Source organism: Aythya marila (genome assembly GCF_965140915.1).
Source record: "Aythya marila genome assembly, chromosome: 3".
NCBI lineage: Eukaryota > Metazoa > Chordata > Aves > Anseriformes > Anatidae > Aythya > Aythya marila.
Window position 1 is genome coordinate 117,714,646 of NC_139044.1, and position 18,431 is coordinate 117,733,076.

The window sequence follows — 18,431 nt, forward strand, 5'->3', positions numbered from 1 at the left end:
GGGTTTAAGGGGCAGGCACTCCTGGTGCACCTTCCTGTATTCATGGCCAAGACCCCTCTCTATTTATTCTTCACGGAGCCAAGGTAATTGTTTCCATCACCCAGCAAGTGTAAATCGATGCAGAGGAGCCCAGCAGCTCCTCAGGAGGAGTTCCAGTCCATTGAGCTGATACCAGTTAACTGGTTTTGCAGAGCCTCTTCGCACCTCAGAAGGAAAACAGACTTTCTCAAAATTAGAAGGAACGAGTTTAGCGGCGGGATGCCCGAAATTAATCCCTTTATTTAAACGCTAACAACCTCAAGTGTCTCTAAGCAATTGTAAAGGCTTTATTAGCGAAGGCAATGAAAGCCTGCGAGCGGCCAAGTCAAGAAGAAGCCAAGGTTATCAGTAAGTTTCCAAGCATTAACTTCGACAGCAGAAGCTCGCTCGAGAGCATCTGTAGGGCTGAAGAGGAGGGCAAGGCAGCCGGCGACGGATGCCAGCACCAGCTTGAGGAGGGATGGATGGAGAGAATCCTCCTGGGAGCCTTTCCCATGGGCATGAAGGGCGAGAAGATGATCAAGAACAGCACAGGCTTACCATGGGCACGTTGTGCCAACCTCCAGAGGTCCCTTCCAACAAGGCTTGTTCTATCTGTTAAAGAAATGCCGAAGAGAAGTCGCAGGTCATTGCTGGAGTTAGCCAAAATGGATAAAGCTCTCATGTATAATAAAAAAAAAACACCTCTTCGTAAGCTCTTATTTAAACTGGCAACCTGGAGACGGGGAAATCTCAGCATTTTCCTCTCCTCCACAGTTTGGAGGTTGAGAGAGGAACGTACCTGGTCAGTTACACACAGGCACCAATTTCACGTTAAAATTCAAGGTGCTTCAGTTGTCATAAGACTTGATGCCTGCAGGAGGTGATAACCATCCATGAGAACAACACCGTGCGATTTGATGGGTTGGGTCAATGTCAAGAGGCATTTTAAGAGACACTCCTTTCAGGAGTCCTCTCTTCCCATCCCTCCGCTCAACCACTACATAACCATTTCCCCAAATCTTCTCATGTACTCGACATATGGAGATGCACACAAGGTGTGCACAGCCTGGACTGGATTCCTTCTGGTTACTTCAGGAGGAGGAGAAAAAGAACGGGTCAGACACTTCCTTTGAATTCAAGGTGTCACTAAGTGACCAAAAAAAAAAAAAGGAAAGAAAAAGCTTTATCCCTCTGAAAACTCGATACTGGTTCTTGAAAGGAAATCAAGGAATTCAGCTCTCTGGTTCTCACTGGAAAGCACAACAATTGAGTTTCTCCACAGCTGAAAGCTTTCTTCCGTTCCATTTCCCTTTCAGCTTGCTCTAACAGCTGTCTCACCGACATCCACGGCAGACAAAAATCTATAGTTCCTAGCACACCCATTTTGAAGGGGTTTCAAAGCACAGTTTTCATCCTTTTATGGTCTATTAAGTCAAAGGCTGGCTTCCTGATTTCACAGGTCTTGATCCAGCAGAAAAACAACGCCAGTCGCTGGTTTTACATCAGCAGCCTCCAGGGGCACAGCACACCAGGCTGGAAGTCCCAGGTGCTGGCTGCTCTTCCCTTAATTCTCTAAACCTCTGCAGCTCGATGGGAGCAGTCGTTTAAGTGCTGGTAAACTTACTTTTCATTGTATTTTTGTGAAACTGAAGGTTAGCAAATGATTTTGTAATTAACAGTGCCACATAATTCGCAGCTTGATGCATACCACAAGCCTACTCTGCTGAATGAGTAGGCTTCAGGCAAGGGCTGGGCTGCTAATTTGGGGGTGTAAGGTGCCCCACAGGTCACCAGACCTTGCTGAGAGATTGCTCAGAGCCAAAAAAAATGTGTTTTACAGCCTCTGGAAGACCCAGCTACTCCACTGCAAGCACCCACACCCGTCTGCAAACCTTGGCCACGTTTAGCGAAGAGCTGGCTTCTGTGCATGCCTTGACCCTGGACAATCCTTCTTCCTCCTCCTTATTGAAGTCTGTGCCTTCCCTCACAACACCTGAGCAGCATCCCGTGGATATGCACAGTACAGTCACTTGAAATTGAGTTGTTACCGTAAAGGAGAAGGACCAGCCATGCCTCAGAAAGCAAACCATGCAGCAAAAAAGAAAAACTTTAAATGCTGCATTTCAGAATGCAGGAAAGTGAACAAAACTGCTGGAAAAGTTTCACCAATTTTTTCTTTTCCAGGTAGGAGTGGTACGGGGCTCCCCAACCTATGCGATGGAAAATAGCAGCTGGAAAATACCCACTCCAGGTAAGCGGTGGCACTTCCAGCTCTCAGAAGGCAGAGACAGCAGCTTCCTTCACGCTATGCTGTCTGGAGACAAAAAGCTAGAACGAGCTGTTATCTTCTGAGCTTTGACAACACAGCAACCCAAATCTAATAACGCTTTAGCGAGAGGTAATCCAATAGTTTCGGCTGAGCAATTGTTTCAACAGTCGCAGCGTTCTGGTACGAAGGGAGGTGGAAAATCAATATTTCCTCAGTCCAACCCACGTAGATCTTAAGCAAATGGGAAACAAAATGCTTGTTTTTCCTTCATTGTCCTGGCAAGCTCAGGGCCCTTCCACAGCGCCCCAGCCAAAGCAGAGCAGGAGCAGAGCTGTGCCAGCTGAGGCAACATCCCCTGGTCCTTATCAAGATAAGTTGGGCACCGTACCTGCAGGAGACCTCAGGAGAGGACATCGGTCACAGCTGGTAATTTGGGCACTGGAAGCAAAGAGCCTGCACGTGAGCTGGGTGTAAATAGTGAAGGACGAGGGATATTTTCAACAACAACAAAAAAAAGTTAAAAAAAAAAAGCAAAAATAAATAAATAAAGTCAACAGCCCAATCACCTCCGATTTTTAAGGCTCTCCATCTTTTCATCCTAATTATGTTCTGTTGGAAAACTCCCTTTAAAACCTCTGCTAACCCGGGATGCCGAGTGCCATCATTTCCTGGGGAAATGGTGATAAACAACTGCTAAGGAAAAAAAAAAAAAAGGAAAAAAAAAAGGAATAAAAAGGAGGGAGACAGCCAAACAGACATCTGTGTTCCTCCTCCTCTGGCCTTCAAAGGATCTTCTGCTCCCAAAACTGTTTTGGCCATATGATTTTTGGTAAGGTCACCAAATGTGCTGTACCAGTAAAGCCCTGGGGCTTTCCAACTGGTCCCAGTGCCCCTGCACCCCAGGGAGCAGGCTGTCAGCCCTGGCATTTCATCTGTGCCTGGCCTTGACAGCCCATGGCAGGGGAGGGATGTGAACTGTGATTTTACACTAGTTGATAAACATTAATAATAAATAAATGCCCACGAAACACGTGGGATGGGTTATTACTGCAGCACGTACAAAGGAGACAGCGAAGCGTCAGGGAACTTCACTTCCCACCTTCAGAGGGGATAATACAGCCCAGCAGAGCGGAAAGAAATGCAAAACATCGTTCATCAAAGCAGCAGCAGCAGGATTTTCTGTCGAAGGGAAGATTTCACAACAAGGACGCTCTCGGCATGGGTGGATTCCTGACAAAACAACGGAGCGACGTGAGCCATCTCTGATCATCTCCTCGCGTGGAGTGCCCAAAAGCTTTCGGGTGCTTTATAAAATCAGAGCTGCTTTATGTATAACAGCCGAAATGAAAAGGTGGGGAGGGAGAGCATCCCCCGTGATATCAGCCCTCTGGAAGCGGAGCTGATTGTGCTCAGCGTGAAGCACGCTGCTCCTCCCACCGAGCCTCAGGCACAGGAGAAATTCAACAATTTGCAGAACAGGGTCCCCGCTTTTGTTCCTCTCGTCCTCCCCCCCTATGACACAGGCACAGCCGAAAAGACTGACGCTAATGCCAATTAGGTGATTTGAAGCCGGGCGCCGAGCTCCTCTAAATGCAGCCGCACGAAGCAGCAGGATTCTGCTGGTGACATTTGGGCCACAAATGAAGTCCCCCAGCGCCATAAACAATCAGGTAAAGAAATCTGGGAAGAAATTACCCAGCACACCTCGTCTTCTCGGCCCCCATGAGATCCATCTGAAATGTGTTAATGCATCTGATTATGATCTAAATTATGTACAGAGGCTCCTGCCAAGTGCTCTGCGAAGTTTCTTTGTTGTTAAGTTGGAGGCTGCTGAAGAACGGTGCAGTCATCGCGTTTCAAATTCGATTTGGGGAAAAAAAAACACAACATTCTCCTACTTCATCGCTGGCTCGGGATGAGGAGCTGTGGGAGAAGGTCGGTGTGTGGTTCTGCTCCGCTGAAGTAAGAGCAGGAGAAGTGGTGACAGGACTAAAGAGTCTACATTACCTGGCTTGGGGTCGTAACCAGAGCCCACTGGATTTTCTGTATGCAGCCGTGCCAGAAAATGACTGCAATTGCAGCTGGCTTTCTGCAGGGATTTCTCCTGAAAGGGGGCAGAAACACCGGGGCGTTCTCCAGGGCACACAAACCTGCGTTCCACGGACCAGAAAACCTTGAAATAGTTTCTGAAAATGGTAAGCTTGATAAGAATGGCTTGCAAAACATCATGCGGGGTTTTTCCCATGCCCGTAAGGGCTAGCTTAGCTGGTACCCACTGCCCAGCTCACTGCGATCCTTGGAGGCAGGCAGGAAAGCTGTTTTTCTTCCCACTGTGCCACACCATCACCGGTTATTCAAATAAAAATTAAAAAAAAATAAAATAATACACACCTCCCAGGGATGTATTTGGTATATACAACTTGGGAAGAGCACGCAGATCTTGTATGGCAAGGCTGACAACCCCACTTGCAGTTTGAGCTGCAGACCGCCCCAACCTGTGTTTTATCTTCTGCTGGCATCCGACCAAGCCTTCACGGCACCGACCAGCAGCTGCTTTCCACCGCAGTGCTGCTTTCCCCCGTTAGAAGCAGAGCCAAGGTCACCTTGCTCAGGGAAAAGCAGGTTTTCCAAGGAGGGTCCCATATATTAAAGGTCTTCTGGCTATTACCTCTGCCCTTGCAAACACAGCTGTAGCAACGACTGCATAAATACAGCCTAAGAAGGGTCCTAAGGGAGACAACTAGCATATAATACCTCACTTATTTTATAATAACACACTCATTTTGCACTGTACTTACATCTATATATGACAGAGAGCTGTCTGCATCTCCGAGTGCACTGCCTGTCATCAATATGGGGCTTCACAGTCCGTATTCACTGCTAATGCCCAGTATATCAGGCATTTTAAGGTGAAAACCCATCCCTCTGCTATGTCAAGATGGCTATTTGATATGAACAACAACTGCTGCTCAGAGCTAATACTGCTCCATGGGATGATGTTAGCATTAGAAAGCCACACTTCAGCTTGCACTGCATGCCACACGTGCTAGAGCTTGCATCCGAGCAGCTTAGCTTCCACCTCGAAAGGCTCAGAGCGGGCAGAAAGAAACAAAAAATGCAGATGTGAGGTCTAAACGTTCACCTGAGATGTCCTTTTTGTGTTTCTTCCTAAAAAAAACGTGTCGGTGATGGTGAGCTGTGCTCCTGCCTGCAGTGAAATTCAGTGCAAGGACCAAAGCTGGCAGCGAGCACGTGCAAAACCCGGCCCGAGCTGAGTTCTCAGACCTCGTTATCGGCAGATCTGCAGGAAATTCGGGATCAGAAGTACCACTGCCGTGTAGGGCTTTAAACACCAAAGCTGCTTTAATGTAGGCTCAGCTCAGGGGCTGGATCTCAGCCAGCCAAGTGCACTGCCTGGGAAGGAAGTATTTATCCCGGCCAAACACTTCCTAAACAATGTGCTAGGTCCTTGAAAATAAAGCCGACACGAACCGACCGGATTTTAACCCGAAATTCTGTACGTTGGCTTTCCCTCCTGCTGCAGGTAGGGCTGCTTCCCTTACGCAGCACGCTTATTTGCTCTCCCCTCTTTTTTTTTTAAAAAAGAAGAAAAGATTTTTCTCTTTCAGCTTAACTTTGAGGCAAGATGGGAGACCAGAGCCTGGCCTCAAAGAAGTGAGAGCTTTTGAACTGCAAGTCAGCAGGCTCTCACGGGAGCTGAGCTCGAGGGCTGCTCTGGAATAAATCAAAAAGGATTTACTCTTTCACTCCAACAAGGCAGAACCTCCTCTCCCGCCCCAGATGTACGCAGACGGGCAGCTGGGGGAAGGCAGAGAGCTAAAACACAGCGAACGAAACAAGAAGGGAACTTAACAACAAAAAGGGAACTGAAACGAGCACCATTATGGCTCGATTGCCACAGCCAAGCACCATCCTGCAGGGCTGCATTTCCTGGAGGAAACCAGCAGCGAAATCTCTGCTGGAAGCAGCTCAAGCCAAGCACACCCGGAGCAGATGCTCCGAGCACGACACACAAGGACACACGGAGCTCCTGGAGGAATCTTCTGACAGCAAGTCAAAGCAGGGGCTTGAACTGTGTCAGCAGGGCTGCAGCTGTGATTTTTTCACAGATTTGCAGAGTTCAAGGCCAAACGGGACCTCGCGAGCACCCAGTCTGCTGCTTGCGGTCTGGGCCATGGCATTTCATCCAAGTTTTCCTAGGAGCAGGAGTACGATCAGGATCAGGAGCCAAACCTGAAGGCAGAAGTGATGCCGTGCTCCAGCCACTTCCCCTTCACCCAAGCCCAGCTTCTTCAGTGGTTTTGGCAATACCCCAGGGTCTGCCTCTCAGTGAGGGACCCAAATTCCCATCCTCTGGCTCCACTACAGGAGCGACAGGAAAAGTGGAGGAGAAATGTGCTGCTGGCAGCAGCCTCCAGCCTCCGCGGTGTGATTGCCCGTGCTCCCCCATCAACCACACGCCCCAGCATCAGCAGCCCATGGACCAACCCTTACACGGCGAACCTACCTTGGTTACAAAGCTTTTTGGGACAAAAATCTGCTCAAGGAATGAAACTACAGAAGAAAAATTTGCAGATCACGCACGTGGTTTCAGATCCTCACCTCCCTGCTGAGCACCAGGATTCGGGTCCTGAGGCACGGAGACATCAAGCGAGCGAGCTCAGAGCATCAGCAGCATCCAGTGCTGCTTTTAAAGCCAGAATTTAAAGTGCTGGAATCAGAACCTCGTGAAACACTGCTTCTTCCCCTGCGGCTCTGCCAGCTGCAGTTGGCGAGGACTTGGAGTAAATAAGAAATGCTTGAATGAAAGCGGATGGCCAAAAAATATAAGGGGTCGAGCAAGACTCCACGGTGACACTGCCCCGGTGCTGCCCAACTCTTCGAAGCTTTCCCCATCTCTCATCATTACTTTAATGGGTATGGTGAGAAGGGAGAACGGTGCTGGAAAACCACACCACTGTGATGTTCTGGTGTTAGAATACAGCAAGGGGAGAAGCAGTTTAAAGTCGGGCACGGCGCAGCCTGGTGCTGCAGGGCTCCTTTGCGCCTTACCTTCTGCACCGCTTCTTGGCTCGCAGCTGTCCGGCATCACATCAGCTCCTCCTCTTCTTCTTCTCCTCTTCCTCTAAGTGTTGATCTCGAGGGTTCCTCTCCTGTTTAATATAAGAACAGAAACAAGACCACGTGTATTTAAGAAACTCATTACCCATCGCCTCGAGAGACGCCGCCTAATAGCAAATTGGTGAAAACTCTCCTTCCAGGCCACTTCAAAACAAGAGATTCCTGCAGCCCCAGTGCTCCCACAGGACTGACACCAGCTGAGGAAACAGGCACAGCTACTGATAGCTCTCCCTACACCAGACAGCCAGGAGAAGGGATACTTCCAATTCTTTGTAGATAAACAGGACGAGATGTGGGTCGCCAGCTCCAAGGCGGCTCGCAGTTCCCAGCTCCCCTAACGGAAAACATTTTCCCGACAGCACCTGGCAACCAAAAGCTCTGCAGTCACATCCATTCGACCGTTTCCCACCAAAAAAAAAGAAGTCAATTTTATTCCTTAAGTGCCAAGGTCAAAGGGGAGCACTGCGAGCCGCCCAGCCCGAGCTGTTCCGCGATGCACCACGAGCTCTCCCTCCAGCTCCAGCCCCAAGCCCAGCAATTCCCAACATTTCCTCAGCCAGGCTTTTCCCCAGCTCAAATCCCACTTCAGCCATGCTTCTGCTGCAAGAAAACGTCAGCTCTCAGCAGCTAAACACACAGCAAACTGACCCAAAACACAATACCTTTAGCTACTGAGGACAGCCATTCAGCAGCGGATACCCCTGCAGCGGGCAGCATCTCCTTTTGGTTCGGTGCTGCCCGTCGGGGCCATCCACATCCTGCCTCCGGGCTCCTCCACAGCTCTGGCCGGTCGTAGTTTTGGCGAGGAGCACGAGCAGAGCTCCCAAATCTCCCTCTTCCCACCCTTATTTTCACTAATGCTTTCCAGCCTCGCAGCCCGAGCTCTGCCGGCGCTCCCCACGGGGAGCAAAGCGGAGCAGGAGCAGCTTGGCTCGGTGCTGGGCTCCGGCAACGGGACTGGCAGCTGCTTTTAAAAGCTGCCTCCATCGTTTGCTGGCAAAAGGCTTCCCAATTCCTGCATCTCTGAGCTCTGAAGAAGTAAACATACCCCGAAGAGAGCTCTTCGGGCTTGGCAAGCTGCGGGACGTGGCGCGTTTCCAGCTGCGCGAGGCTCCGAGATGTTTGCAGAAATGGGAACCAAGAGCCGTGACCCCTCCGCCCCCGATTCCTCCCCGGATTGCAAAGCCCTTTCCAGAGTTCTTCAGAAATGACGAGGGAAGATGTTACCCAACAGCCGCAGCTGAGGATTTCGCTTCCTTGTGCCCCACAAAATCCACGCTTTGAGGCTGAACGACACTACCCGCAGCCCTGCCTGGCTCCCTGACCGAGGTCTGGCAAGGTTTTCGGTGACCCCACTTATTCTGGGTCCCTGAAACCCAAGACATGTGGGACCTAAGAATTCAGAGCACAAAGAAATAGAAAGAAACCTTTAGCCCCCCACGAAATAGGATGCCCAAATTGGCGTCACCCAAACCAACCTCTCCCACTGCCAGCTCCGGAGCGCAATTCTCATGCAAGCTCTGAACAACATTAGGGTGCTCATGGGATGAGCAACACCCGACAATAAAAGCAAAGCCCCCTTCTCCCATAACCACCGTGTAACAAAATGTAAAAATTACAAGCTGCATTAATGCCAGGGATCAGGAAACAACATCAGCAGCAGTACTGGTACATTCCTCCAGCTCGGCCGAAAAGAAAGGCAGCTTCGCTCTCTGCTCCCCCTCGGAGAAGCGGTGGCAAGGAGCTGTTACGACTTCATTTTATTTTTTATTAGTTTTTACAAGCTAGCTATGCTAAAAGGTTGCACCAGTAATTTAAACTGCAGTTGTCAGCAGAAGTGAAGGACATTGTGGGATACGTTTTATTCCAGCTCTTTTATTGCCTGGCTCCTTGGAGCGATTCAAGCAGCTGAAGGATTTTAGAGGTGCTGTCACAAGGTCCCTCCCTGAGCAAGCTGCTGTTTAAAAAAAATAAAAAAGAAGGAAAAGCACAAAAAGAAAAGCCCCAGCCTTTAAAGAACTGGTATTTGGCATTGAAGGAGACCCGGTGCCAGTTTGCTTCTCTCCTTTACCTTCGTCCCCCAGGTGGGATGTGCCATGCCCGGGATGGACACGCGCCACTTTGCTCGTGCTCCTAGGCGAGGGACAGAGGCCAAAAAACCTCTTGAGGGGCACGGGACAGCACCTCAAACCTTGAGATTTCCATGGCACAGCTCCCAGAGGTGTTGCTCAGCATCACAGGGACATCAGGAACGAGGTGGGGAGCTCGGCTCCTCCAGCCCCGATCCCAGGAGCTGCCGCGAACATCCGAAGCCCTGCGGGGTTTGTTTCGCCACGCCGAGGTAACGCCTTTCTCCTGCTGGGTCCGTCCCCGGAGGAGATGGATGTAGGTCTGGAATGCGACCTGGCTGGCAGAGGCAAGCCTCAAACAGAGCTGGCAAAAGCAGGAGCGTTCTGAAGATTCCCGAGCCAGCAGGCATCTGCTTTTCGTCCAGGCACCGCCTCGGGGTCCTGCTGGACTCGGCGCTACCGACGATTAAAAAGCAATTTAGTTTGCTTTGGCCGAAGCAGTGAGTTCCTGTGACCAACCTCAGCTGGAAATGCACGAGGAGCTGCTCCCTCGTCCCGATTCAGGTCCTGAGTTGGGTAAGAGGCAGCTGAACCGGGGTGCTCGGTGCTCGGGGCGCAGGCGGAGGCAGCCTTGCCGGCTGCGGATCTCGGTGCCCAAGCTCCGTAGGCTGAGGCAGCTTTATTTGGTGCCTCAAAAGCACCTCTGCTAGGAAGGTTTCTGCAGGAAACGATGCTCTGAAGGTCATTTATTTGACCTGCAGAGATGGAAGCCTTAGAAGGGAGTTTTCAGCCCCGCACCAGCAGCCTTAGAACCAGGCTCGGGATTTTTAAGCTTTAGAGGTGTTTTTTTGTTGTTGTTTTACTGCATTAAAAGCCTTTCAGGTCACCTTTGATGCAAGGAGCCATCCAAAAGGAGGCAGCTGGTCAGACGGCCTCTCAGCACGGCCGTAGCCGTTCCCTGGGCACGGGCTCAGAGCCCCACGACCCCCCCGTGCCATCTGCATGTGCTGCTTTGATGCGTTACCCATCGGCGAGCTGAGGTCTTTCCAGATTTCCAGGAGGCATCCGGGGGGATCGAAATATTTAGTGTGAAAACGACCCCTCTAATCTTTGATACACGAGTTGCTGCTGCTTTTTTTTTAAGAAAACAAACAAAAAAAAATAATTTTCATTTTTTTCGTGTCGCTCCGTCCTTGGTTATTCTGCTGAGCACTGCCAGCCTTGAACCCAGAGCCTCACCGCTGCTGGCGGTGGCAGGGAAGCCAGCGGCAGATGTCTGCTGCAGAGAGCCTCAGCACGCCCGTGCTCAGCGATGGATGAGCAAGGATCGCTTGGAAAAGGAAAATAAATACGGCTGGGCAAGGCGAAGCTACGTCCCTGAGGAAAAAGTGATGGAGAAGGGGGAAATTCCAGCGTGGAGACCGAAGGAGGACGCAGAGGGGGATTAAAGGGCTCAGCAGGGCATGGCCAAGGACAATTTGCTCTTCTGCCCTCCTCTCTTCCCTCTTTGGCTGAATTTGGCCATTTTCTTTTGCTGTTCCTTTCGGTGCCCACTGAAAAACTTTTACCTTCGCCCCTTGGTACCAAAACCATCACAACCTGCTTTCATCTCCCCTTTTCCCTCCAATTATATCCACTCGCTTCCCTATTTTCTTCCGAGGCTCTCATCCACGTCCCTTTTTTCCTCCATTCCTCTGCCCGTACCGTCATTATTTCCCGCATTGTCCGGCCTTCTATTGTGCCATCCGAAACCTGCTCTCAGCACCCTTATTTCAGCTCGATCCCCCGCACTAAGGGAGCTGAATATATCCACTGAGGCTCCTCCAGCAGCAACCTAACACAAAAATACACCCGCGGAGATCATCCGAGGGTGCAACACCCTAATTGATGTGGGCAGAGGGGTGAGGTGATGAAGACGTGGAGCCATCCGCCATCCGCTTTCTATTTAGCGAGAAAATCCTAAAAAATGTGAATTTAAACCATGCTGGGCAAGGCAAAGATTTTAGGATCCCAATGCAAGGACAGAAATTTAGGTCTGTGCAACTGTAATTGCATGGAGAGGGGGAGATGAAAGCAAGTTGTGATGGGTTTGGTACCGAGGGGTGAACCTAAAATGATTTCAGTGGACGCTGAAAGGGATAGTAAAAGAAAATGGGCAAATTTAGCAAAATAGGGAAGAGAGGGAGTCAGGAGAGCAAATTGTTATAGTCAAGTATCCTCCAGTGCCATTTAGTGCCGTGCACTTAAAACAAGTTTGTGAAGAGCAGGGATAAACTCAGCTTGTTATGAAGCTAATAAAAACAATTCATTTCCCAGCAACAAGCTGGGAAATGACTTTTTTGTTCCCAAAAGTCCAGCCCAACCCTGCCAGCAGCAGATCAGCTCCTACAGCCTGCTCAGCTCCAGAGGCTGTTCCAGTCTGGGCTGGGACTCACCACAGGAGGTGAAACAGCTCCGAGATGCCCTAAAAGCTGCTGAGTCAGCAGAAAGAAAAGGGATCCGAGCTGATAATCGATCCCCTTCCAGCCAAGCAGGACCGTGCCCTGCACGCACCGTGCAGCTCACACGCTGGAGATGCCCACCTGCAAGCTCCGGGTGCCCCCAGCACCCACTTCAGGAGCTCCAGCATCCCTTGGAGGTCCTCTTTTCCACGACCGAGTAACTACTGAGATCCCAAACTGACCAAAGATCCCCTTTAAAACCCCCCTAAATTCCTTCCACGTCCCCAAGCCTGCCCATTGAGCTGATAAGGTGATGCCTAAGGAGTGTCAGGACCTCTTACTCTTACCTCTGAGGAAGGCAACGGCGAGGAAAAACTCATTTTGACCTGAAAATACCTGGCTGCGTGCCCCCCGGTGAGCCCAGTTACCTGCTTTCAGCCAAAGGACAGCTTCCAGAGCTGCCAAAGCTTGGCCAAAGAGAGAGAAAAGCCAGTCCTTCCCGGGAATCTCCTCCAGTGGTGGACCCCAGCACGTGCCTGTTTCATAATTTCACCTCCGCCAGCCTCGGCAGCATCCTGCACCCTCTCTCCGTGCAAGGGATTTGTGTTTTCTCCTCCCTCAACCCACCAAAGGCAGTGGGAGATGTAAGGATTTCAAGCCTATATATTTTCTCCCCCCTCCAGGCACTGCCCCGCTGCTCTTCCAGCTTTTCCCACGTCTACTTTAACACACGGATGTCGGAGCTAAATAAGCTGCCCTGCTAATATTTCCATGCAAGCAGTTTTGGGAAGTGAAAACATCCTTTTTGTTTGTATTTCCCAGTCCCCACAGATGGCACCGCTGGCCCCTGAACTACTGGGAACTGGGAATTGTTCTGGGAACTGGGGTGGGCTCGCTGGGCATGCCCTCCTCCTCTGCCCACCCCACACCTCTACCACTGGGTGTTACACTCCATTTCCTTTTGCTACGGACAAAAGGAAATGAATTAAGTGGGAAAAACCATCCTTAAAAACACATCTGCTTCCCTACTGACCATCAGATGAAAATAACTCGAAAAACTGGCAAATTTAAGCATTAGCCTCCGAATTTAAGAAAAACACATCTTTCAAGGACTCTCACGCATTTCTCCTCCCAGCCAGGACTCCTGCAGGTCTTGCTCTCACTGATAACTTTAATTTTAACACGCACAAGCTCGAGGGAGGTGTTCAGCGATGCTTAAGCAACACAGCTTTTCTCCCTCCTCCTCCTCCTTTGCTCCTTCCCCCTCCACGTTTCCAAGCTGGCTCCACTTTGGTGGATTTTCATGGGAACTGCAAGAGGAGACATCTGCCAGACGTCAAATCACTGCTCCCAGGAGTGGGGGCATGGCAGCTTTAAAGGCCAACGGTCACTGTGCTTTTATTTTTCTTTTTTTTTTTTTTCCTCTTTATTTTCCTTTTGAATCGTTGGAGCTGTCTCTGTTCTCAGCCTCGTTCTCCAAAGCAGCTGAGCCGTTTTCACTGGAGCCTTCCCCAAAAGCGCAACTCCTGGCTGACAAAACAAAAGCAACTGAAAACAGTTTTTTTTCCTCTCTTTTCCTCTCCTTACCCACCTTTACCTGCAGTTTTTGTTTTGTTTCGTTATCCTATTTAGGCCCTGTAGCCCTTTGGAAGAAAACCTCACCATTTTACCCATCCCTAGGAGTTCCGCAGCACCCAAACACCTCTCTGCAAACAAAAACATCCATTTTCGTTGTGAAGGTACCAGTTTTACACAAGGCACCCTAACAAGCACATTTTAAGCCAAATTCTCTTCAAACATCCTGCATCACAGCAGGGCATCAGAGCAAGAAGATAAAACGCTTCTTGTGACACGCAGCGTTTCCATAATCAGGGCTTTGCATCATCCACGAGCTCTTTTTTTTTTTCTTTGGAAGGTCTCCAGGAGCCCCTGGAAAAAATCCCAGACACCTTGCTGCCTCCCATCACCCACCACCTTCATCTATTCCCCGTATCCGAGCTGCACAAAATCCCATATTGCACAAAATCCCACACTGCACAACCCTGTGGCACCCTGACCAGGGACCAGCTGGTAAATTCTTCAGGCATTTAGGGTGGAGCACGTGTGCTCCTGTGCGGGTACGCTCGATTTCCAACGTTATAGGGGATTTTTAGAAGGGATTTCTCAGAGTGCATCCCATTTTCAGGCAAAACCAGCCAGCAACTTTATGGCCACTGAGCTACCTGGGCACAGGGAGAGCTTCATATTCTTTGCTATCAACACATTTCCCCTATTAATCTTCCCCAAATGATCCATAGAAGAAATTTATGGGTGATGCTCTATTAAAAGCCCCAGTAACTCTTGCTCTAAACCTATAAAAAAAATACCTACGCCTTGAGAGATTGTACACGAGGAAGGACAATCTGTTTTCGCGTGTGTTTGAGAGCACGTTTTTGCAAATTTAAACTAAAATAGCTCCCAGATGGAAGCCGTATCATTCCAACCTCAACCTTAAAAACACTTTTTTTTAAAAAAAAATACATTTAAAATGCAAAGCTTCGGGAAATTTGGCCCCACGGAAAGGCTGGCACTTCGCGTCCTCGGAGGCACGGCGTAACGAGCCTCGGGATTTTGTTTTTGGGGTGAAAGATTGGAATAATAGGGCAAAGTTAGTGGCAGCGAAGTTTGCCCTCTTGCTACAATGCGTGCAGCAGACTGTGGAAAATGTTTTTACAAAGCTCCAGGCATCCGGAGTGGGGAGCGGATTCCCTTGCCCGCCATCCACTGACTGTAAGCAGCTTTCCTCTGCAGATCAGTAAAATATATGATATTTATGATTTAAAGAGCCCCGTGTAGACGTAACACGGCTTTAATGCTCTTCCAAGTCACAGCTTTTTACCGTCTAAAGCTTGAATTTAGCTTCAGATTTGCATCAGCGCTGCGTAATGCAGACGATGGCGCGGCTCAGCCCTTCCTGCTTGTTCTGCTGCAGGAGAGGGAACAAAAAATGAGTATTTTTCCCAAGAAAACTCACATGGAAATGTAGAGAATGGGAGGAGATAGGGGAGACGAAAGCAGGATCTTTGCTTATTTTGGAAAGGGCAGGAGTGCAGTCAGCACCTGGCTTTTTTTGGCTTCTTCCAGGTGTTGGAGGGGTTTTATGTATGCAGCAGGTGGGAAGGATAAAGGTGGAAATGGTTTGACCCGCAGGACCCCAGGGATGGAAAGGTCAGCCCCTCAAAGCCCCCAGCAGAGTCAGAAAGCATCACTAAAGCTCTCACTCTGCCTGCTGGAGGAGAAAACCCTCCTGGCTGTGATGGAGAGAGAGGCAGGAGGGAAAGAGAAAAGGTTTGGTTGTACGAGGAATGCAAAACCAGGGGGGGAAATTGTGCTGTCAACACGAGCAAGGCCCACCTGGCTGGCAGAAGTTCTCCCTTTCCTAAAAACTTCAGGCAAGAGTTAGGAGCAGAAACCTTATTCCACGCTTGGTCCCTCCTAAAATTCATTCTCCGAGGGGCATGGAGCAAGATCTGGGCACTCCGGCACAGCTTGGCCAGAAAGTGCAGGTTTCAGCATCAATTTCCGCTCACTGGAAAGCCCCCAGAATAATTAGAGATATTTAATGTGGCGATTTCAGAGCTGATTAATAACCCTCTGGCACTTTCAGATAGGTAATCTCAGAACGATCGAGATAAAGGCGATGGGGCTGGAGCACGCGATAAGGTCACTGAATGCTGATCCCAGGAAGGGAGCTGGGAAAGATTTCCCCAGAAATCTGCCCCATTTTTGCACCTCCAAACACACACGTGGAGGATCAGAGGTATTTATTATCTGTATTTGAGAGCAGCAGAGCCTTTTTATTAAGGGCACAGAGCAGAACCGAGTCCTGGGCACTGGAGATGGTTTAGTGGAGGTGCTGAGGTGGTGACCAGCAAAAGAGGAAAGGAATAAGTGGAGTCCTGGGTGAAAAGGAGCACGTTCTCCTCTACCCAGGTGATAGAGATCAGGTGGTTATGATTATTAGGTGATATGATAGGGAATTATCTGTACCCGAGGCAGGGATCCACCTCTGGTGGGAAATACCTGCAGCCACGCGCAGTTGGCTCCGTGCTCTGCCCTCTCCTACAGGCAGCCAGAGAGGCTGGGAAGGATCCTCACACACATTTGGGACGCTTCAAACTGATTTTCTAACATAACAGCAAGAGAAAAGGTCACAGGTTAAAAGAAAAAGTCATTTAGGACAGCGAGTTGTGGGGAAAGGGGGAATTTAGGACTTCCCCAGCCATAATTTCTGTCAAATTTCTCTGCGGTTCAAACCTGTTCAGCACAGCCTTGATGTTTCCAGCCACTCAGGGAGCTACAAGCAGCCCCACCAAGCCTGCTGAGCCACGGGAAGGGGAACTGGGGATGGCAAAGCTCAGGCTGCCAGCGTGAGAACAGGCTGATAAAGCCACGCTGCAGTTAACGAGGATTTCCTGCCTCTGAAGCTGCAGAAACAGGGGTGTTTTTTTTCTTAGAAATTAACTCAAAACACTGGTATGGTGAGCGCAAGTCTCGGGAGAAGGAAGTGCAAACCAAACAGGAAAAAAATGGGGTGAGAGCACGGCACACAGCTTCTGCCTTGGGTCCGATCCTGTCTCCAGCCCCAAATTGGGATGCCTCAGAGGCTCATCCCATCACCCAGCAGCTGAACCCAGCCCCTGTGCTGAAAGCTTCTTGTTCCCGACGCTGGCCCCAAACCCAAGGCGCTGCACAGGGACCCACAACAGCCTCAAAACCAAACCAGCCGGAGCAGAACAAGCCAGCAGTCATTAAAAGCTCAAAACCCTTAACCCAGACGCTCGCGGGGCGCTGCCTTTTCCCCTCCCAGGCAGGAATGCTCCATCCCGTCGGACAGCCATAAATCTCACAGATCCTCAAACAACACGCGCTGCAAATAGGCAAAAAAAAATCATGAAATACCAAGGTTTTTATGCTCTAAAGCTTTTGCTCCAACATTTCAAACCAGGGTGAAACCTAACCCGTGATTCTGAAGACAGCAAGGACCGAGGAGGTGTTTTCAGTGAGCGTCACATCGATAAACTGATGACAATAAGTTTGATTTCAAGCCAACGAGGTCACGCCGGCACCACCCGCTGGCATCCAGTTTTAGGAGGAGTTTTGCTGCTTGCTTGGCTGCAGATTGCCTGGGAAACGTGCTGGAGATTCCCCCTGTGCAAGACCACAGATCTGCTTTGCTACTGCCTCAACGCACAACCAGTAGCACAATTATGAGAACCTGCAGATGCTGGGAAGCAATAATTAAGTGAATTAAGGCAAGGAAGAGCTAAACCATTTGCCCAGAGCCACCGAAGGCAGTCACAGAGGCATTAGGGCTGTTTAGGAGCCTCCTGCTCGCAGCCAAAAGCCCAAAGCCCTAACACAACCCCCACAGGACCACCTCCAATCACCCTGGCGATGGGCTAACTAATTAACAGGGAGCCACGGGATGTAAGCGAGCAGTTGGGTGTTTAAATTAATTACTTCTGCCTCAAAAGCATCCCAAAATGAGAGCTTCTCCTTGCAGCATGCCCCTACAACAGCTCGTTACCTGCACCCAGCCCCCGGCGCGGCTCTCGCCGTCTCTGGCAGTAGGAGATTTCCTTGGGAGAGGTTTCCGGCAGCACAGCTCGTTTTCGATATTAGGAGGTAATAAAAAAAAGAAGGAAATTCGTGAATTGGCTGCAGCAATTTGAGAGATTTGTGGCCATAGCAACGTTACTACGATCCGTGCTGCAGGGAGCAGCAGTCGCTTCGCTCCGCTTGTTCCCTACTCCCTGCACACCCCACGAGCTAAGAAAACATCCCCCAAACGCCTGGGTGTGCTCTCCCCATCGCCATCCCAGACCTGAAGTCACCAAAAAGTCCTAAGGGCTCTTCGGGAGGTTGTCCAGGTCCTGTGCCACCAGGACGGGCTCTCCCAAGGGACCTGTACCCCCCGGACCACGTCATGCGAGCGCACGATGGTGCTGCTTTGACAGGGGATGAGTTGAGGGCACTGCCTGCGCTCGCAGCAGCTAATAAAGCAACTCCTTGCACAATCTGAGCCTCGTTAAAGCTGGTTATTGCTGCCTTATGTCACGCGGCTGCTGCCTTCCTCCCCGTCAATCTTCAATTCACCTACAGAGTCTCTCGCGACGCATCCGTTTCGCGCCCAGCCGAGGACCTAACAGGGCTCTGAGCTCCCCTCGGGCCCGCAGGCACTCTGAGAACAAGAAAAAAAGAAATCAAAACGCCGAGAAACGAAGCCACGAAGCCGCCTGCCTGCACCCCGCTCCGAGGAAGATGCATCTGGAGAGGCACGTGTGCCCACCGAGCTGCGGAGAGGCAGCTCCGTGCTCACTATTTTTAGCTCTGCGCATCACGGGGAGCCCACTCGTGCTTCCTTGCCCCCCGTGCCACAACATCTGGGCTCTTCACGGTCATTCAAACTCTTTTTTCCCCCTCCCACAACGTGGCAAGGTGGAGCAC

The 18,431-nt window shown here is 50.3% G+C and overlaps 1 protein-coding gene across 4 annotated transcripts in view; it reads right to left on the minus strand.

Annotated features, from left to right (window-relative positions):
* Positions 1–18,431, minus strand: part of EXTL3 (exostosin like glycosyltransferase 3) — a 109,871-nt gene that overhangs the window by 36,061 nt on the left and 55,379 nt on the right. For all 4 annotated transcript variants that reach the window (XM_082757715.1, XM_082757714.1, XM_082757713.1 and 1 more), the window contains one exon: positions 7,364–7,464. The gene's annotated coding sequence lies outside the window, so the exon portion shown is untranslated. The remainder of the gene's footprint in view (positions 1–7,363; positions 7,465–18,431) is intronic.